Source organism: Macrotis lagotis, chromosome 1 (genome assembly GCF_037893015.1).
Source record: "Macrotis lagotis isolate mMagLag1 chromosome 1, bilby.v1.9.chrom.fasta, whole genome shotgun sequence".
In the NCBI taxonomy this organism is placed as follows: Eukaryota; Metazoa; Chordata; class Mammalia; order Peramelemorphia; family Peramelidae; genus Macrotis; species Macrotis lagotis.
Window position 1 is genome coordinate 635,968,185 of NC_133658.1, and position 22,874 is coordinate 635,991,058.

Here is a 22,874-nt window from a genome sequence, read left to right on the forward strand (position 1 = left end):
TGGGCATGCCTTCCAATCTCAGCCCCTTGCAAGAAGTAAGAAAGAAAATGTGTTATATCTGACCAGTCTCCCCCCATGGTCCATCCTCTCCTCCTTTATCCCCCTCTACTTTCAAATTTGAGCTAAAATCCTTCTTCATGTAATCTCTTTTCCCAGACTTACTTAATGTTTGTTAATATATATTAATATAGTTAATTAATTATTTAATTAATGTTAGTTAATATATTAATATAGTTGTTAGTTATTATATTGTTTCATATATATGAATGTATGTATATATTCATTTTGTTTGCATATAACAGTTTGCAAATTTTCACCCTTTTCAATTTCTAGTTCCTTTAGGACAGGGACTATTTTGTGGTCTTTCTTTGTATCCTCAGTTTGTTAACTTTACTCCAAATTTCCCCTTTCCAGTCATCTAAGTCATCAAACAGACTCCCATTTCTGCAGTCTTATTTTGTTTCAAAGAGAACATTTTGACTTGGTTTCTATGATGCTCTGGAATCACAGTGTTCTGTTCGGGGATGGAAAGTTTCATGTAGCCAGGTCCAAAGGTCAAATGCAGAGAAAACTGGGCCCCATCAGGTCTTGGCTTTTGTTGCTCATGTCATTCACCTGTGATTTGAAAGTGCCCTTTGTCTCTTGGCTCAGATTGAAATCCTAGCTCTCACTGCTTTAGGATTTCCTTAATCCTTCCACAGTAGTTAAAGACTTTCCCTAGTCTCACTTTGTTTGTTGAGGCTGGCACAGGAGTGATGCAAAGTAGGATTAACTGCTTCCATCAGCAGCTCCAAGAGAAAGCTTTGTGGTGGTAAGAATCGCATTTGGTTGTCCTTCATAAGGACCTTTCTCCCAGCTGTTTCCATGTAAATGTATGTCTCTAGCTCCAAACTATCAGGAAACAGGTGTCTTTCTATTAATAGCTAGGATGTATCAAAGGAAGGAGAAGGTGCTGCAGTACATGAAAATCAGGTGGTCTGTGGTTGAATACTTTATACACAATAACTAATCACTCAAAGCTTATATCTATTTATAATGAGGACTATAATTACAAGCCAGGTGGCTGTGGTGAAGAGATTGTGGGTTTCTAACAGGTTACTTGACTCAACATTACAGTTTTGTAGGAAGCATGATCACCTGCGGGACAGGGGCAGTAGGATCCATGTATGCATGTATAATAAAATGTCTATATACTTATACTGCCTCATTCTCCTTTAAGAAATCTGAATTGCTTCTTATAATTCCATGGACTTCAAAAAACTATTTGCTAAATATGTTCTTTCTATACTAAAAAGCCATAAATAGGAAATTTGTACTGGACCACTTGTGATTTGAATCTACAGAATTTTGATTTTTTTTTTCTGTACTTTCCTTTGCTATCATAGGTTCAAAATTGTTATGGGTATGGGCTGAACATCATTGACTATATTCTTTTGAAGTTCTATCTCAAAAATATCTTCCAATGCCAGCTGTCAATCTGTAACTACATATTTCTTACCTCTCTCCCTGCAAATTTCTACTATGATAAATGCCTTGAAGCATGAGCAACAGAATTGACTGAAATTTCCTAACACAAAAAGATAAATTAGACCTTACAGAAATCACTAAACCCTGATAGGGATGAGATCTATAATTGGATTATGATTGTAGAAGGGTATACTTTATACAAAAATAAAAGGTCAGGTAAAGGGGAAAGAAGAGTTTTAAACTGTATATTATAGTAAGACAGGCATGTGGGAAAATCCAGAAGCTGGGTGGTTTGTTTGTTTTGATTTGGTTGATTGGGAAGGGTGGAGAAAAATGGTGAAAAGCATTTGGATGAAACAATGAAAATAGTAATATCAGAAATATTACTGTTAATATGTACTACAAACCATTTGGACAGAAAGAAGAGATAGACGAAGAATTTAAAAAGTGGATCAAAAGTGGCACAGAGACATAATTATTATTGACAGGGAATATCAATTATTAATTGGCATATCTCTTTGGAAAGCTGAACAGATAATAATTTCCTTATTTATCTTAATATCATCCTATGCATTCATTGATCCTTCTCTTTTTTCTAACATAAAAATGGAGATTTTCTTTCTTTTTTTGCTTTAGGTTTACTTAATAGATTTTATTCTTTTGGGGGGGAGAGATAGGCTAAAGTGGCAATCCACAGACAAAAATTCTTTTGGAAGTCATTCTAAAAGGGATTGGAAAATCTCAAAAATGATATTCTGAAGTTCCAAAGGGGAAAATGATCCCAGAGAAGTAAATAGAGATGTGGACTAAAAAGAATGATGTGTAGTAGAAAAGGGACAAAATGACTGAAGCCATGGTGATAGGATTTAGAAGATATTTTGTCAGGGGTGGGTGGGTGGGGGTAGCATGTCTAGGATGAATAGAGCTGTTAATGCTAAATTCCTAATTTCCCAGGAGGTTTTGCAATAGGACTAGATTCCAAGTGAAGAAAATTGCCAAGGGATGTAAATCATCCGCAAGATCCATGTAGGGCAGGTAGGTGGTGTAGTGAATAGAGATCTGGGTCTGGAGTCAAGAATACCTAAATTCAAATCTGTCCTCAGTTATTCATTATCTCTTCCACCCTATGCAAGTTATTTAACCCATTTACCTCAATTTACTTACTTGTGAAATGGAAATAATAATAGACCTACCCTCCAGTGTTCTTTTGATGATCAAATGAGAATATTTGTGAAGTCCCTAGCATATAGTAGATCCTCTTTAAAAATTAGCTATTATTAATACTTTTATTTTATTATCCTCACCTTTTTTGAATAATAGCTATACCTTCCTTGCATGGAGTTCTTCACTTTAAACTATGAGCAACAGTATTTTTGCTTTACTTAACCACATGTGATTTTATAACAGCTATATTCTCAAAAGACTACAAGAGAACTGATATTTCAGGTAAAATATCTAAAGTCATTCTCAAAGACTGAAACTTTGGGGCCAAGAGACCAAGACAAACATCCTCAACTCTCTTTGATTGTCATTATACTTAGTCTTGGGTTTCCCCCTAAAATGCCCTAGTGTGCTGGATTATCTTTCTCTAGAAAGGATCCCAGAACAGTTAGTATTAGAGTTATCTGAAAGTGTAACACTTATTGAATGCTTAGTAAGAATTAGTGATCCAAAAGGAGAGAGCCATATGTCTTGTTCACCCCAACATGGTTTCTGTCTGAAAGGAATGCATCAGGAGTTCATTCAATCATTCTTGGGTTTCATTAATACATAGGATAATCTGAATCATACAGGCATATTTTATTTAAAACAAAGTCAAAGGCCAGAAACTCAGGAATTTTCAGAAATCAGTGATCTGTATTCAGATTTTTTATTCTATTCCAAAGTCATGTCCTTTCAAATGCAACATAAAACATAGTCTGTACATTTCATGTATTATCCTATTTAATGCTTTTGAAAAAAAATAAAATACACATATATTCAAATATATGCACATATGAAAAAATCTCTGACATAAAATCAAGTGACCTTATAAAAGGAAAATACTCAATTAATATTGTTTTACCCTGATTTGATTTGAAATTATATCAGTATATGTTCTTCCTCAGGCAGAGTACATGTTTAAGTCTTGGATATCTGACCTTTGGTTTTCCTAACTTTGTTTGCCAGTAGCCAATCATTCAATGGACTTTAAATGTATTTTTCTTATGGTTATTAAAGTCAGTACTTTATGGCAGTACTTAGATTTACATGGACCACTTTTGTCAGCAGTCATACAGTCTAATAAATCTCTGACAGATGACTATGGAACATTCTAGAGTTTCATGCAGACTGCTTCTAGCAACCTGCCTGCCAGTGAGTTGACATTCTCAGATAGTTTGGTGGTTTATTCATAGTGATACCAATTATAATGTTGATTAATAAAATAAGACTCAGATTAAAGATGAACAACTAGCTTAAATAATGTCAGTATCACAATAAACTTCAGGTTTTTCTAACATTCTCTGAAGTTGAAAATTATAATAATTTAGTGACTTGGTAGTTACATTCTTTTGGATACATTAATTAAAACATTCATTCATCCCTCCACTAATAATTTTTTGTTTATTAATTCAGTAAGATTTTATTCATCATTGTTTCATTTGTCCTTCATTTTTTCATGTATTCGTTTATTCATCACATGTTAATTCTTTATTTTATTCAATTCTGGGGGAAAAGAGGAGAGCCTTGAAGGAGGAGATCTGGATTTAAATTCCATATTTATTATTTATATGGAAATTAAAAAAGTCCTTTTAGTTCTCTGTTTCACATCAGTAAAATGAAAATTATACTTGTCCAACATAACTTATAGAATTATTGTGTAGAAAAGATTTGAAAATGAGAAAATAGTTAATAATTGTTATTGGTTTTGTTTTACCTTCATTCTCAAAGAGGACCATGCCATTAGGAATGTGATGCCAATGCATTCAAGCAAATTGGATGTAAATGAGAGAGAACTAATGCAAAGTCACCAGCCTCATTTTTTCCTTTGTTGTCATGTGGGTCCAGTGGTCAGATGGGGGGGATGGCCCTTGAAGTAGTGGACCTTGACCTTTTTAAGTTAGGGTCTTTAACAACTCTCAGTTTGACTGAAGAAATACTCATTTGGTCATTAAGGCTCAGTAGGAAAGAATTAAGGCAGAGAATGGTTTCTTTAATCATGGGTCCAACTTAACAGTTTTTGTTGGATGCTACAGCCCAGAAGAGCAAAAAGTTTGGACAACTCCCCCAAAAGATAATTCAGTCTTAGCCAATCTGGACCCAAGCAATGATCTAACTGTGCAAAAGTGGGGCAGCTCCTGCTACAAAAATTTAAATTAATACATAATATTTTGAAATATCCATATAAATGTTAACATTACATTAACTTCAGGAGCAGTGAAGCATGGAAATGATATACATACATATATACATATATATACATACATACATATATACATATATATATACATATACATATATATATATGGAGAGAGAGAGAGAGAGAAATGATCAATTGCAGAAGTTTTTGTAGAAGTCTCAATGTAAGGACTTAACATTTACTACCTGTAGTAGGATTCCTCAGAATGAATGATAGAGCTGCAAGTTTCTTAGGTTCAATCATAGTTTTCTAGATGAGTCACTAGGAAACAGACTTGGACGGTGAATTAGGGAACTTCAGGTCTAGTTCCATGTCTGCCCCCTACTTATCTGATTTTGGATAAGGTGCTTAATCCTAATATTCCTCATCTGTAAAAAGAATACATTTGTCTTTCTGTAGTCTCTTCTTGGTTGATTTTCAAAATAACAATTTAAAGATTGTTTTGGTGCTGATGCATTTCCTCTTGAAATTGATAGCTTAGGTCCCTCAGCTCACAATTGGTCACCTTTATCTACGTAGCTTTAAACTTTTAAAAATGTTTTGCCATTCATCTCTCATTTGACTTTCACTTTCAATAACCTGCAAGATAATATCCTTGTTTTAAATTTGGGGAAACTGAGACTGAGATTAAGTGTATTAAGTATAAGTCCAAGTTCTCAACACAAACCAGATGAAAAGAGCAAGACTGAAATGTGGGTCCCCTGACTTCCTGCACCAATTTTCTGTTCTCAGGACACCATGAACTTGTTTCTCTTTTTTTTTGTAAATAGAATATCAGTCATATTTTTATTTTATTGTTTATATATAATTATTGTGTAATATTATAGATTATTAATGTACAATAGCATATCAAAATATTTGCTCTCTTCCTGTCCCTATGCCAAACAAAGGTGAAATAAAGAAAGGCAATATTTAGTTATTACCCTATAAAAAATCACTATCTAAATCAGTAGACAATATGCAAATGACTAAGTACAAACAAGAGATATGTATGCCATCTTGAAGGTAATCCTAGAGAAAAGGTATTAATATTAAAGATGCCCAGGAATATCTTGCAAAGGTAAGAGGCCTGTAGAAAATCAAGGGGGAGGCAAGGAACTAGAGAATTCTAGGCAAGTGGTACAATAGTGAAAATACATAAAGTCAAGAGATGGTGTCTTGTGAAAGCAAAAGCAAGACCAGGGCTGTTGGATCACAGAATATGTGAAGGTCAGTGAAGAATAAAAATGTCTGGAAAGGTAGGAAGGGGCCAGGTTCCAGAGAGCTTTAAAAGGGCATGGCCTGGGGGCAGCTAGGTGGTGTAGTGGGTAGAGCATTGTCCCTGGAGTCAGTAGGACCTGAGTTCAAATTTGGTCTCAGACACTTAATAATTACCTAGCTATGTGACCTTGGGCAAGTCACTTAATTCTACTCCCTTGGAAAATAAAACAACCCCCCCTCAAAAAAAAGGCATGTCCTACCCTAGCATCTGAAGCTTGAACTACTGATAAGTTTAGGCCAAACCTTGAGATATTTCATTCTTTTCATACTTCTTACCATTTAAAGAATACATAGACTACTGAGATTATTTTCTACTAAAACAGTTCATTTGTCATTTGCCACATAGTGATTTGAATGGTGTCTTCCCCATTAGGACATGATCTTCTGATAGCAAAGGCTATGGTTTTGCCTTTCTGTGAATCTATAGTACTAAACAAAATCCCTGGAATATAATAAACAATTAATAAATATTTGTTACTCTGAGAGTAACAGACATAATGGGTAGAAAAGTACCATGTAGCACTATACTTTTTTATAAATAATATTTAATTTTCCCCAATTACATGGAATTTTTTAACATTAAAAACATTTTTTTGAGTTCTAATTTCTATTCTTCCTTCTCCTCTCCTATACAGTAAGCAATCTCATATGGATTATACATGTGTCACTATACTTTTGATAAAGCTAACCCCTTTTTCAATCCCTCAAATTTCTGTCCAACTTTAAGCAAGATTCCAGGCAGGATAGCTTGCTATTAAAAAGTGGATATATAAATGTCAGCTCTTATGAACCTCATTTTTAAGGCAGCAATTGAATAGCCTCGATAATATAAAAAAACCTTAAATATGTTTGTACTGTTTGAATAATCTTTGCTTTATCCTCTTCCATTCACCAGCTCCTCATTTTATTTTCTTTGTTTGGTTGCTCTGCCAAAGATATAAATATAGCTCATAACAATGCAATGTATAAGAATCGCAATGACTATGGAAATATTTTAGAGGATTGAGCTGCGTCCAGCATTTTATTGAACTTCAAGCACAAACAAATTCTACTTTCCTGAGGCTTCTGATTCAGTATGTACAGTGACAGATAATATCTTTCAATCATTTACGCTTAGCTGCATTTTAGCGATTATCTCTGTACCTTCTTGTGCCGGTAACCAACCCCTTGCAGGGTCCCCGTGAGAGTTGACATAACACAGTAAAAGATCCAGAGGATCTATAGTCAATTGCTGCTATATCCCCCCCCCCTTAAAATAAGGTTTTCTAGATTTTGTAAATGCTTTAGGCATCTTTTTCTTCCTTCTTAGCCTTATCTCAAGACCAGGTTATGAACAAAGAAGAGTAGGCATGCTTTCTAAGATGAGTTTATAAGTGAATCGGACATGTAGTTCAAGTGGTCTCTTAGAAAAGGAGGGAAAAAAAGGAAAAAACCTATTCTTATTTCTATGCCTCTAATATTAAAGCAGAGTCTAAGTTCTTAATGTGCATTGAAGGAAACAGAGTTGGGAAAGTTATGAAGCATAGAGGAATTTAGCCCAAGAATCTGGATTCCAGTTTGTGGTGGATATTCCTGGGACTTGATCATTGTGGCCACTGTCATCCTGTGGTCAGTAAAAGCACAAGCTGGGTGGAAGGGGAGAGGAAGAATACCTATTATGCTATAGAACTGACCATCCTAAAGCTTTAGGAATGTCATTTCTCAGGTCTTTTGTAGTGGCATTTTGTATTGAGAGAAGAGGTGATGGCACTTTGATCATTATAGGTCTGCATACATGGAACGTTTTCTGTATTTTCTTTTTTAATTTTCTTGCTTCAAACCTTCTTCTAGACTAATGGTGATGTTCCAGATGTGTTTTCTCACATGTAATACTCATGTACTACATTAGCCCGAACCCATTAGTTTCCATAGACTTCATTTCACTTCTGTGTCTGAGGAAATCTTCCAGTCAAATGGGCTTGCTTCACTGATATTTCATTAATTTTTTTTTAGCCACTGGTAATAATAATAGTTCTTGAAAGACATTATAGATATTATAGAATTACAGAATTTTAAAAGATAAAGATAAACATTCCATATCACAAGGTTCTATGTCTTTTTTAGTCTTGCTTAGGGGTAAATGTTTAATTAGCAGCTGTGTGATAGCTAGACCTATGTTCTAGGACCAAGGACACCTTGACTCTTCAGCTTTCTAACAAGGTTCAATTAGAACCTAATGAAAGAATTGTATTGGTAGGTTACTACTACAAGAATTTATGGGGGTGGTTAGTTTGGCACAGTGAATAGAGCACCAGCCCTAGAGTCAGGAGTACCTGAGTTCAAATGTGACCTCAGACACTTAATAATTACCTAGCTGTGTGGTCTTGGGCAAGCCACTTAACCCCATTTGACTTTCAAAAATCTAAAGAAAAACCCCAATTTATGTAGCAATTTCTATCTCTTTGTACCCATCCTAGAGACAGTTTATAGCTCAGCAGACAGAGAACTAGACCTGAAATTTGAGATACTTGAATTCATATCTTTCCTTGGACTGTTACTAGCTGTGTGAACTTGGGCAAGTCACTTAATTTCTGACTACCTTAGTTTCTTCATCTGTAAAATGGGGGTTGTGATAATGCCTAACTCCCAGGGATGTCATGCTATATAATATTTGTAAAACACTTAGCACATTACCTATTACATAGGAAGTACTTAAATAATCCTTTCTTTCTCTTCTTTCATTCCACCCCTTTTCTTCCCTCCCTCTATTTTTCCTTTTTTCCTCTCCCTCCCTCCCTCCCTCCCTCCCTTCCTTCCTTCCTTCCTTCCTTCCTTCCTTCCTTCCTTCCTTCCTTCCTTCCTAGTCCATGCTTCAAGACAGCTAGAAGACAGGAAGGAAAGGAAGACAGTTGTCCATGTGATGATTTGATCAGACTATTAGTTAATCAACAAATCTTTATTAAGCAGTTACTCTGTGTCAGACACTATGTTACAAACTCAGGATTCAGAAAAAGGCAAAAAGGAAAAAAGAAAAACCTACCTTTATTGAGTTTACTTTCTAAATGGAATAATGACATGTAATTAAATAGCTAAAGAAAGATCCATATAGAGTATATGGAAGCCGACCTTTAAGAGACCAACTCCCGCTTCTCTAGAGATGTTTTTGGGCAGGTTCATGGCATTGACAGAGTAAAAAGAGAACTAGGACCTTAATTAAAGAAACATGGCCACATATAAAATCTGGGTTACCTCTTTGTCAGTTCAAGAAATTTTTCACTGAGAGTATTCACTCTTCCAGTCTACCATGGAATAACTAAAATGGAATGAATAATCACAGGATGATGGAACAGGAATGAGTTGGCACAGGAGACTGGGTGGGCATGAATTATTTGCCTGCAAAAGAAAAATAATTATTATTCTCTTCACTACTAGAACACTTCCCTCATTGCCAGTATTGTCTTGGAAGGAACATTGCTCAGACCCAAAGGATGAATGTTGGAAGCCCTTCCCATCTCATCAGAAGCTCAGAGAACAGTTTTCATACTAAGATCTGGTTTAACCTTGCCTAACTGCATCATAACAGAATATCCCATATAGGTATCTGTGCCATCTAATCAAATATAATTGTGCTATAATTAGCAAACATAATAAGAAAGGAGGCTGTTCTGAATGATGAAGGGCAGTTATAAACAGCCCAATGGTAAACCCTTTCTGAGGGTCCCTTCAAGTCCACAATCTAATGCTTAATGACATTATAGATATGCCTCACCATTACAATAAAATGCTAATTTGAAAAGATAACTCGTTTATTTTTCTCCCCTCCTAAACTTTGCACAAACCCAGCATTCAGGCTAGGGCTCCTTCTCATTCTGGAGCCAGAAAGAACAGCAGGTAAATACAAGTGTTTGCCATTCCTTCCATGCCTCAGGCCTGCCTCCCTGTGTCAGCAAGGTGCTGGGCCTGCAGACAAAAGGCCAGATTTACATGCCTCAATTCACTGATCTGGGTGGGGGGGAGAAGGATTTGTTGATAGTCTTTAGCCCTAATCACATAATTAAATTCAAAGGAGGACATCTGAGTAAGCAGAGAATCAAATAAGGTAAACTTGTAACAGGTCAGCCCAGCTATTATCTCATCCGCCCTCTTGTGTTTCCTATTGTTGAGGTCTTGTGTACTTGTGTGTTTTTTAAGCAAATAAAGGTATTTGGGGTGTGTGCAAGGTTAATCATTTTACCTGAGTGGATTGTGCCACCACAATTATCTCATTGAAATAAGAAGGTAAACTGGTTGTTGCAGAAACAGAGAGGCTTTCATGGCAGGTAATAGAGCAGACCTAATTAGCCTTAAGTACCTGTAATCCTAGGAGATATACCTGATGATAAAGGCTAAGGGAAAGTCCCTCAGGTATGAGTAATAGCTCTCCAGCCAGGTTGGCTGTGTATCAGGTGTAGTGTGTCAGCTGTGCTGAATGCAGTCTATTGATCCATGAGTGGCTATACTTTTCTGCCACAAATTGAATTTAAATTGCTTACATGAGGAAGACATCTGGCTTCACCTGATTCATATTTCAAAATAATTTTCTTCAACACCAAACAGGTTGGGAATAGCCTGCTTAGTGCATCCTTTTTTTCCTCTCACTAAATAAATACATTTGAATCCTATATCTGATTGTTCTCATTAGCTCTCTAAAAGAGTTTTGGGTAATCATAAGCAATATTTAATATTTGGAAGTGATTGGATGTTGGAGATGGGGAAAGAGCTTTACGTAAATATGATGGCAACTATACTTCTGGGCAATATAACCCACTTTCTTGTAAATCATCACTTTTTCAGTATTAGATTTGAAAGCTAGTTGGGTTATGATATTTATTTCCAAATATGAAAGTAAACAAAAATGTTTAAAATTTTCATATCTTAAGTTGAAAGTCCTCTAGATCACCAACTGTTGTCAGAAAGGATAAAAGTAAAACTTCCAGACAGATGAAACTATACCTAGTTATTGAATCTTTCCAGAGGGAGATTCCAAAATCTTCCCATTTTAACTTATACATATATTAAGCAGCCATCAGAGTCAGAAATTCTATTTAAGAATCAGAATTTTTAAGGCTGGAAGGGAATCTTAGAAATTACCCCATCCAACCTCCTTCATTTTGTAGCTGAAGTTACTGAGACTCAGTGGAAAGGTGATTTATTTAATGTCCAAAAATCTCTTAAGAGCAGAACTGTGATTAGAAGACAGTTTTCTAGATTCCCTTTCCAGGCTACGTTTGACTATCAGCCTTTTTATATCTAACCTAAATCTGTTGTAGTGGTTTTAGTCTTTCAGAAGGTTCCTTCCAGTGGAACATTCCTTAAGCTATTTGAAATCTTTCAACATTATTCTTTGTTTTAGATTGCTGTTGTTGAGTCATTTTTCAGTCATTTCAGATCTTCTTTGGGGTTCACTTTTCAAAGATACTGAAGTGGTTTGTCATTTCCTTCCCCAACTCATTTTACAGAGGAGCAAATCAAAACAGTCTAGGTTAGATGACTTGACCAGGTTTACACAGTAAATGTCTAAGATAAGATTTTATTTGAGGAAGGAGTTTCTTTAATCCAGGCCTGACATTTTTTCCATTGCAGCTTTTAGTTACCCCTTTAGATTTAAAGGAACTAACAGAGCTTTGGGAAAGTGAAAACATAAGGAAATTAATTATTATTACTATGCTTTAATTATTTGACATTAAGGAAAATAATATAACCTGTATATTTTTGATGTTGTCCAAAGGTTCTTTCCTGACTCTATAGAAGTCCAAACTTTTTTCCAAATACTTTTACTCAATTCCTAAAACTAAATCATTTTATTTACCAATGTAGTAGTTCATCAAACACTAAAGAGAAAAGAATAAAAGAAGGTCAGCATCATGTTAAAGGATTTTTTAAATCTGAACTCCTCTGAATAAAAATATAAGAATTAAATAATGGTGATTATAATTATTATTATATTAATAAAATATAATATAGCTAAAAGACTTTGCAAACCTTCAAGCAGTATATAACTGTTAGCTATTATTTGATAATTATTATTTTCATAGCAAGATGCTATATTAAGATTTGTGAAGTACCTTACACTCACACTTGAGATATTATATTCCCCTTTATAGAGATGAAAAAATTAAGGTCTCAGAGATTTGAAGTGTTGTCCTTATGGATACTAAGTATCAGAAGAATTTCTTTATCCTTTTTGGATTATTTATTTTCCAATTATTTGTAGAGATATATTTTTTCTTCTTTTTTTAAATTTATTTAAGGCAATGGGGTTAAGTGACTTTCCCAAGGTCACACAGCTAGGCAATTTTTAAGTGTTTGAGATCAGATTTGAATTCAGGTCCTCCTAACTCCAGAGCAGGTGCTCTAATCATTGTGTCACCTAGCTGCCCCTAGATAATTTTCAACATTCATTTGTTTCTAGGTTTTTTGCAAGGCAAATGGGGTTAAGTGGCTTGCTCAGGGCCACACAGATAGGCAATCATTAAGTGTTGGAGGCCATATTTGAACTCAGGTACTCCTGAATGCAGGGTTAGTGCTCTATCCACTGGGCCACCGAGCCACCACACAACATTCATTTTTGAGACTTTTTTCTGTTTTTTCCTCCCTAACATATATTATTAGATAATATATAGCTATATTATAGATATTTTGGATAATATATAATAATTATATATGTACAATCATTTTACATATATTTCTGTTTTGGTCACATCACGAAAGAAGAATTAGAACAAAAAGGAAAAGAACTATGAGAAGGGAAAAAAAGAAAAGCAAAAAAAACAAAATTAAAAAGTGAAGATAGTTGCTTTTTTTCTGCATTCAGCTTCTGTAGGTTTTTCCTCTGAATATAGATGGCATTTTCCATTACAGGATGAGATGAGTTAAGTCCATCAAAGTTGATCATCACACAATGTTCCTGTAAAAGTGTGTGATGTTCTCCTAGTTTTGCTAACTTCACTCAACATCAGTTCAGTTTCCATGTTTTTCTATAATCTGTCTCCTCATAATTTCTTCTAGAAAGTAATCTTCCATTACATTCCTGTGCAACTATTTTTTCAGCCATTTCCAAATTGATGGACATCCTCTCAATTTCCAATTCTTTGCTAGGAGCTTCTATGAATATTTTTGTAGGTGTAGGGTTTCCCCCCCTTTGGGGATCTCTTCGGGATACAAACTTAGTATTACTATTGTTAAGTCAAAAGGTATGCATGATTTTATTGCCCTTTGGGAATAGTCCCAATTTGCTCTCTATAATGATTGGATTAACTCACAACTCTACCACCAATGCATTAGAGTCTCAGTTATCCCATTTTCCTTTAGCATTTATCATATCCCTTTTCTGTAATATTAGCCAATCTAATAGGTGTAAGATGGTATCTCAGAATTATTTCAACACAACCCTCTCTGTTTCCAGCCCTCTTTATGTTCTAGCAAATGACAGATCAAATCATTCATATTACTAGCACTACCAAGTGAAAAAAGAAATCAAAGATACTTCTTAATATTGTGATTATCCTTCCAAAGCAAGGAAGGGCCTTGGGTGGAAGTTTGCCATTCCAGGAAGAGTCAAATGGATTGGATTGGTGGCTATAGAGGGTAAAAAATTGAGTGAGTTTCTCCATTGAATACTCCATTGAAAACTTTTTAAGAAGATGATCAGGTCTTCTACTGTTGGAGACAGACTACAGCCTTAGATATTGGGATAGAAGAGAAAGTCTGAACTACACAGAAATATTCCCTTAAATTTTACCTCTATTTCCTTTAGGCAGCAGGGTGTTTTCACCCAGTTGCTTAAGTCTGCCATCTTTCTTTGCCAAATATCTCACCTTTCCCTAAATTTTTTATAGCTGCATAGCTCCTGCCACCTCTTGAAACACCTTCCTTCGTTTGGGAATAGTGATCACCATTTTCCAGCTGTTAAAAACTATCCAGATAGAATTTTTATGAGGTCTAACCCACATTTTCAAACACAGCTACATTCCTTACAATCTTCCATGAAAGTTCCATAAAGAAAGTTTACATGGATATGCAAAGGCAATTTGTAGATGAGGCAATCAAAGCTATCCACAGTCATATGAAAAATTGCTCGACACCATTAGTGATTAGAGAAATGCAAATTAAAGCATCTCAGATGTACCACCTCACACCTCTCAGATTGGTCAGAAAGGAACAATGATCTAATATGTCCTTTTACAGAAAGAACAATGATCAATGTTGGAAGGGATGTGGGAAATCTGGGACACTAATGCATTGTTGGTGGAGCTGTGAACTGATCCAACCTTTCTGGAAAGCATTTTGGAATTATGCCCAAAGAGCAATAAAAATGTACATACCCTTTGATCCAGCAATACCACTACTGGGTTTATACCCTGAAGAGATCATGAAAAAGGGTAAAAATGTCACTTGTACAAAAATATTCATAGCAGGCCTGTTTGTGGTGACAAAAAAATTGGAAATCGATGGGATGTCAATCAATTGGGGAATGGCTGAACAAATTGTGTTATATGTATGTAATGGAACATTATTTTATTAGAAACCAGGAGGGATGGGGATTCAGAAATGCCTGGAAAAAACCTGCATGAACTGATGCTGAGTGAGATGAGTAGAACCAGAAGAACACTGTGCACTTTAGCAGTAGCCTGGGGGTGATGATAAATAATCATAGACAATTTGGGATATATGTGTATATATATATATATATATATATATATATATATATATATATATATATGACAGAGATTACCATCTGTATCCAGAGAAAAAATAAGAATTGTGGAGTTTAAACAAAGACCAAAGATTATTACCTTCAATTTTAAAAAAAGTTGTCATATGTACTACATAATTTTTTCTATCTCTAATATTGTATTTCTTCCTCAAGGACATGATTTTTTTCTCAACACATTCAATTTTCACCATTGCATAGCATGGAAACAATGTAAAAATTATCAGATTGCCTTCTGTATGGGGAGGGGGACGGTGGAGGGGAGGAGGGTGGGAGAAAAGTGTAAAATTCAAAACCTTACAAAAATGAGTGGTAGAAGCTATTATTGTGTGTAATTAGAAAACAAATAAAATATTTATATAATTAAAAAAAGTAAAGCTTGCAAACAAAATCATTGTATAAAAAGATATCACAGAATTAAAGAGTTAGATCTATACCTAAGGGTGATCTACCCCATTCCACTTACTTTACATATGAGAAAACTGTGACCTAAAGAGATTAAGTGACTTATCCAAAGACACAAATATTTTAAGTAGTTGAGCTATGAGCCACACCAATTCTAATTCCATATGTGATATCCTTAGCCACTATAATGCATAGATATTGAGGTGGTCTGCTTTGTATTCTTTATATCATTTAGCAAAATCATTAAATTCTTCACTTCATAAAGAGTAAAAACTATCAAAAAATTCTCAGTTTAAGAGATTAACATATATTATGAATATGTAATTAAGCTGAAATTTGGTGAATGAAGAATATACAGATAATCTTGAAGGTTCCAAACCCCCTAAGTGACCCTGTGATTCTTGGCAGGTTAGAACTTAAAATTTTATTCTATGATTCTATGTTATCTAAAAATAACTGAATAAATTAACAATCATCTGAAATTTCAACACTGTACCTAAAAAGACTCAAATTTGGACCATATCCCTTTGAAAGGATGCAAGATGTCAGTTAGACAGCTGCTTTTTTCTCACTCATTTCACTCTGTTATTGGTTAACTTAGTGGAAAAATGTAAATTTTCCAGGGACTTTAGGTTGAAGGTATCTCAGCCAAGGTGGATGTGTGCTTGACTTGAGGTCTAATTTAACTCCCATGTAGTATTGATCGGCGTGGACCACCAGGGACACTTACAATCTTCCTTTGCCAAAGGTAGACAATGGTATGAGAGGAAAGTGTAATAAATGCCCCTGTCCAGTCCCATGTCGATATCCAGCTGCTCCTTTTTTTCTTTTGCCATTTTGAGTGCATCAGTATTTCACATTTATTGTAGTGTGATGAAACACCTTTCAAAATGGCCAGAGGGACACTCAGCAGTAAGCATTTAGGCAGTACAAATTGGAGTGAACAGGAGGACAGTTTAGCAGGGAATATTTCTGAGGTCAAAGTAGTCTGGATGGAAGCTGAATCAGCTAAATGCAGAGCTAAGAGCTACAGTACCTGCTGCAAAGTAAATATAGATTACCTTCTTGATGACAAATTGATCTACCGGAGAAGGATCTTTCAGAGAAAGACACTATAGAAAAATTAAAGAATATACTCAGACTGATTTATTTTCACTCTTTCTGCATAACAACCACAGACTGATTTTCTAGGAACATCCTACTTTGCATTATGTGAGTTAATTATGTATATTTGAATGAGATGACACTGGGGAATATGAAGTCTTATGGAAAGCTCTCAGACTCTACTTTTCAGTTATCTATGCTGAAAGATAGTTTGTTGCTTTTGAATATTAACCTGAATATCAAATTTGTTTGGTTGATGATCATTTCTAGGAAAGGAAGCAACTTTTCTGAACTTAGCTAAAAAAGTATAGACTATCTTAGAATCTGTTGTCATAATTATACCTGGAAGGATTTTGAAAGTAGAAAAAATCATGAGGCAGAAGTGTGGAACTCTTGAACTAAATCTCTATATCTTTATAAAAAGTCACTTCTATTAGATCCTATTCACCTTATTCTTCTCCCTTATAACTAACTCCCTGGATTCCAGGTATTAAATTAAAGAATGGGACATGAAATGTCTAATTAACATCACCTTCCAGGAATAAGTTATGGAGGTATCTAACCCTCTATGATAGATAAGAAAAACAGGCAGTCCATATTATGAGAATTCACTGTCTGAGTGCCTCCTTATGAATAAGTATGATGGGAAAACTTATTATTGCCTGGACATTTCCATTTAATTCTTCTTTCTTTTCTGGTCATGAAAACTAAAATTTTTGTGAGCTCTGAGTACTAGTTATGAAGTGCATGAAGAACCTCTGATTGAGATTGCATAGTTTTTAGAACAGAAGATAATGCAACAATTCAACAAAGAAAACGTTATCTATTGGGGGTTATATGAAGTACAGTAAGACCTTGATTAGGCATAACTAAACTAGCAATAAAATTTTCTTATTGAAATCTCACCTCATTTTATATGATTGTTAAATGAGAGCTTGAAGAGAAGCATGAATTTCAACTATATCCTATTAAATTTGAGATAAAACTAACATTAAAAAGATTTTCAGGGGTGGCTAAGTGTTGCAGTGGATAGAGCACAGGCCCTGGAGTCAGGAGTATCTGAGTTCAAATCCAGCCTCAGACACTTAATAATTACCTAGCTGTGTGGCCTTGGGCAAGTCACTTAACCCCATTTGCCTTGCAAAAAAAGAAACCTAATAAAGAGATTTTCTAATTAATACAACTTATTACTCATGAAAAATATAATCTGGAATTAAATCTCAGAATAGTAGAAACAAGTATTTTTTACACCTTTCATGTTTGGTCCATTCAAGAGTCTTTAAAAAAAAGTCTATGACTTTGTCCAGGCGAACATATATGTTACAGATGCATAATTCCTACTATGGGGGGAGGGGCTGAGACTGATGGAATACTTGAGCTCAGAAGTTTTAAGCCACAACTGGATAAAAACTAATTGGGTATTGACTACAAGTCTGGAATCAATAATGATCATTCTCTAAAGAGCAGGATACCTTAATCTGCAAAGTGAGGGGTCAAACTGACTCAGGGTGAATGAGGGTGGGAATTGGGTCTGTGAATGACTTCTATACTTCCAGCCTAGATGAAATATGGGAGACCAAGAAATGTTGATGATGATGATGATGATGATGATGATGATGATGATGATGATGATGATGATGATAAAATGGCCAAGATCACACAGGTAATTATTCAGGGTCTGAGGCCACATTTGAATTCAGGTCCTCCTGACTCCAAGGCCAGTGTTCTGTCCACCTATCTGCCAATCTTCAACTATTAAGTGAGGATGATTCCATCTCTTACAAGATTGTTTTGAGGATCAAGTGAAAAAATATTGGTGAAACTTAGCACAGTACCTTCCACATAATAGTTGCCACAGAAATTAATATTTATTTTAATGATGATAATGACAGTGATAAACATAATAATAATAACTAGAAGTAAATAGGTGTCATTTTTTCCAAACTTAATTTGCATAGGAAATCAAAGGACAAGGGACAGAGGAACCAAGTGATTGTTCTAAGGATTTACTACTAATTAGTGACAGAGTAAGGACTAGAATCTATTTATTCCAACTCTTGCCCTTTCCACTGTACCAAGTTGAATTGTAATAACTTCTAGCAAAGCTATGATTTTTTTTAGCCATTCCAGGATTTAAACCATATTTAGTCAAAGAACCTATATATCTACTAACTTTTGTAATCATAATTGATATGCATGTGTTAGATATAGGATGTAAAAGAGGAAATAAGTAGGACACAACATTGACTCAAAAAATAGATAAAAGTAAGAAACATACTCACATGAACATGAATGCAAAAGTGTATGATATATATTATAAATTTATCATTTTTTTGAGAAGTTTATTTTGTCATGATTTTATTCATTTTTTTCTGTTAAAAGTTTTAGTATTCTTGGGGTACCTAGGCGGTGCAGTAGATGGAACACAGAACCTGGAGCCAGGAGGACCTGAGTTCAGATTTGACTTCAGACACTTCATAATTGCCTAGCTGTATGACCTTGGGTAAGTCACTTAAACCTATGGCCTTAAATAAAATTTTAAAAAAATTTAAAAAGTTTTAGTACTCTTTAGAAAATTTTAGATTTTTCTTGTTGTTGTTCCATTAATTCCCAGAGAATCCATATCCCAGAGAATCCGAGAGGATATATTTGTACTGTTCTCTTTTTAAATTTAGTATTTTTTTACTTTATTCATTTAAATTTAAAATATGGTAATCTTTTTTTTTGTTTTGTGATCTTTTCAGAAATTTTTGCTTATTTTTTCCTTTTTCTCTTTCTTCATTATTGGTTTATTTGTTGAGAGATGATTGGTTCATAGTCTTGATCTTTTTTGTCTTCTGCTTCTTTTATTGGTATAACATGAATCTGCTAAGAGGAGACATTTGCTGATTTAGTGTTATCTCTGATCACCATCTTCAAAGTAGGAAAAATATAACTCTGAAATTCCTTTGTCTGACATTTTGTCATCCAGTCCTTCCCCTTCTTTATCTGATGCTGATTTTTATTTTTACTATGGTTTTTAATATCTTAGTCCATGTCTCTTGCACTGGTTATACTGTCCTCACTGCCCTATCTTCACTCTTTAATGAATCATCTTAATTCAATCAAATCTTCTACACTTGAATCTTTTGCATCTTTGACACATTGCTGATTATATCTTGCTAACCCAAATCTTGGATTATTTCTATCATCAACCTCCTTCCGTTCTATTCAGGTGAACAGAACTGAAGAGATTTTTGAAGATGTATTGAATTCCCACAAACTTATGTTTTGTTGTTTCAACTAGCCTTTACTGCAAAGGAATAAATAGAGTAAAACAAGTCTCACTTTGATATTTGTGATCTTTAAAAAGGTTGAGAGATGCAATTTCTTGTTAATTTAATCATGTTATTAATAAAAGAAATCAATGAAACTCTTAAATACCAAATAACCCTAATGGTGGGGGGACTTACATTTTCTATGCCCTTGGAAGAGTGAATGTTCCTGAGAGTGGCAATTAACTTTGGTCAACAAATAATGTAAGAGAATGAATATGATTAATGAAATGTAAGCTCATTCTAATTAAGGTCTTAGGAATATGTAACCAGTATCACCTAAATCTTGGTCAAAGAGAATTATCAATATACATCAATATACCAAAGAGGAAATCCACTCTTATTCCAGACCTTAGTTGATCAAACAGAAAATAGGAATTTTCCAGTTTTCTCAGTTTGGTTTGTCAAATTCTTACCCAAGATTTCTAATGCAAGTTGATTTCTAGATGAGGAAAAGAAAAGGGGGGGGGGACTTTAGGCCGAATTCATAATTAGTTATTAACACAAGAGAGAAACAATCACTTCTTTCATATTTTTAAATGCGAATTTTTTTAAATAAAAGAGAATTGATAAGGAAATTAAACCTCACAATTAAGATTAGTAAGAAAAATAATTAAAAATAAAATATGTTCTGTATGTAATAAAAATAAGAGGTTTGATAAAGAAACAATAGTAAATATACTCATATAGACAAGTTACACATAAATGTTATAATGTCACTAAAGTTTAAAAGGAAAACATGTAATTTTAGAAACTATTATTAAATGTAAATGCATCAGATGCTACAATAGCTAAATAAATTAATAAAATAAAAGCTAGCCAAACTGAAAATGGCATATATAATTATAAGATATTTTATTTTTCTTCCAGGGGTGGATGAATCAAATATAGACATAAACAAAAAGAAAATATGTAGAATTTAATAGATTGTAAGGAACATTATGGTGAAAAGACTAAAGATGTGTTTTAATGGGAATATTAAGGAATATGCATATAACTCAGCATCAGATGTTACCTTTAAGAAAATTCACACTATACATGGCAGCATTTAATTGTGATAGCAAAAATTCCCATCATTAAGACAATGGGATAATCACACACACATACATACACACATATACACACGTGACATATATATGCATATATAACAATTATTTTTCAAAAACATTCAAATTCAGCTACAAATGAGAAATATATTTCTTTATGCAAAAGAAATCAAATACATTTCCTTCACTTTAATAAAATATTTCTAATTCACTTACTGAATAGGAAAAGACAAATATTTTAAATTCCAAAATTATTCATTAATTTGCAATGACTCAGTGAATATAAACAAATTTTACTTAAGCAATCTTTAAACATCACTATGCATTACATTTTGAAGGGATTTATCTTTGTATTAAAATTGTACTGAAATTATATTCATAATTGTGTTTGCTTCATGTTCACTTTATAGATAATTCTTTGTCTTCCTTATTGTAATATATGTAATTATCTAGTATTGAGAATATGATGTAGTTTTCATTTTAAAACTTCAATCTCAATTTTATTTATTTAAAATATTTTACATTATTCTATTTTTTAATATATCTCTCATTTATATGGCCAGTCTTTTTTTCTCCCTTTATCCATTCATCTCCTCCTTCCTTGCTTCCTTTATCCCCTTTCCTTTTCCTTTCCCTTACCAATTTATTTGTATCTCTAAGCCCTTAGCACAGTGACACATAGTATATGCAGAATATATACTTGTTGATTGATTACATAACCCAGAGACAGAACTAAGAACAGTAAATAGAAGTGGGGGGAAAAAAGGAAAAACTTTGAATTAATGTAATGATTAGAGCTCTCCAAAACAGAATATGATGCCTGATAATATAATATGGTGAACTCCCCCTCGCTGGGCATCATCAAAAAAAACAAAGTTGAATGTTTAATTTGGCCTTGATGTCATAATAATTTATTTATGCTCTTTTTTGATAAACAAGTGACTGAGGTATGTTTCATCTTGGAAAGTTTATGATTCCATTATTTATGAAAGTATGTGGACAAAAATCACACAGTGTTAGAAAATTTAGATTACAATCTATATAAGAGAAAGGTGAACCCTCTTGAATGAGAACATACCTTAATTGAAGTAGCTATATATAACAGACAGAAAAGCTAAATATCTGTCAGTCAATGCCTGAAATTATATTAGTACCAGTTCTGAAAAAAAAAGCACAATTTAGTCCTTTCTTTTCAGAGTATTAATTTTTAATTGGGAATGACAGCCTGCAATATTATAAAAACATTCAGTGTAAGAAGTATATGGTGTAAGAAATGTACAGTTTAGAGAGGTAATCTAAGAGGTCAAGCACCAATGGTGAGAGTTCTTAAAATTTCTTTTACAAGGTATCAGAGAAACCAAGAATCAAGATTAAGGAGAGAGAGGAGAGAGAGAGAGAGAGAGAGAGAGAGAGAGAGAGAGAGAGAGAGAGAGAGAGAGAGAGAGAGACAGAGAGACAGAGAGACAGAGACAGAGAGACAGAGAGACAGAGAGAGAGGTGAAAAACTAGGATAAAACTACCATTACTAGATAAAGTCTTGATGCAAATCTAGAAAAGATAGCTAAGAAAGGATGGTCAGAAATTTTAGAGAACTAGCAGAGATGAAAAGTTCTTATAACTGGATTTGTCTTGTCATTTATGCATCAGAAATTATTGAAGTAGAAGATAATAGGCGAAGATGTCTGAAATGAGGAAGAAGGGAGAAAAGCCACTTTTGACGAATGACCACAATATAAGTAAAGTAGAAAGTGACATCCTTAATTGAAAGGGTAGATGTGAATTGACATGGCTAGCTTGAGGAGAAATAAGAATGTTATGTTATGAATGAATATTCTTTAAGGAGTTGTAAAAAATGCTTTAATTCAGTAAAGACCCAAAAATGATCATGTAATTTTGGTTTGCAGCATACCCAGTTGACAGTTTCATAATTGTCTTCAGTTCTGTTCAGTAGTACATGCAAATAATTGAAAGACATAGATGGTAAGAGTAATCCAAGAATGGCATTTTTTAGCAAACATAATCAGTGATAGAGCAGCTAGGTGGCACAGTGTCAGACCTGGAGTCAGGCAGATCAGAATTCAAATCTGGTCTCAGACACTGACTTTATGGACCCTAAGCAAGTAACTTAACTTTTTCTGTCTCAGTTT

General features: G+C 34.1%; 1 long non-coding RNA gene across 4 annotated transcripts in view; it reads right to left on the reverse strand.

The window, feature by feature from the left end:
- The window catches only part of LOC141507457 (uncharacterized), a 100,239-nt gene that overhangs the window by 35,476 nt on the left and 41,889 nt on the right, over positions 1-22,874 (reverse strand). For 2 of the 4 annotated variants that reach the window (XR_012474152.1, XR_012474150.1), the window contains exon 3: positions 9,356-9,499. The exons of the other annotated variants lie outside the window; for them this stretch is intronic. This is a non-coding gene — a long non-coding RNA (uncharacterized LOC141507457). The remainder of the gene's footprint in view (positions 1-9,355; positions 9,500-22,874) is intronic. 4 annotated transcript variants of the gene reach the window in all.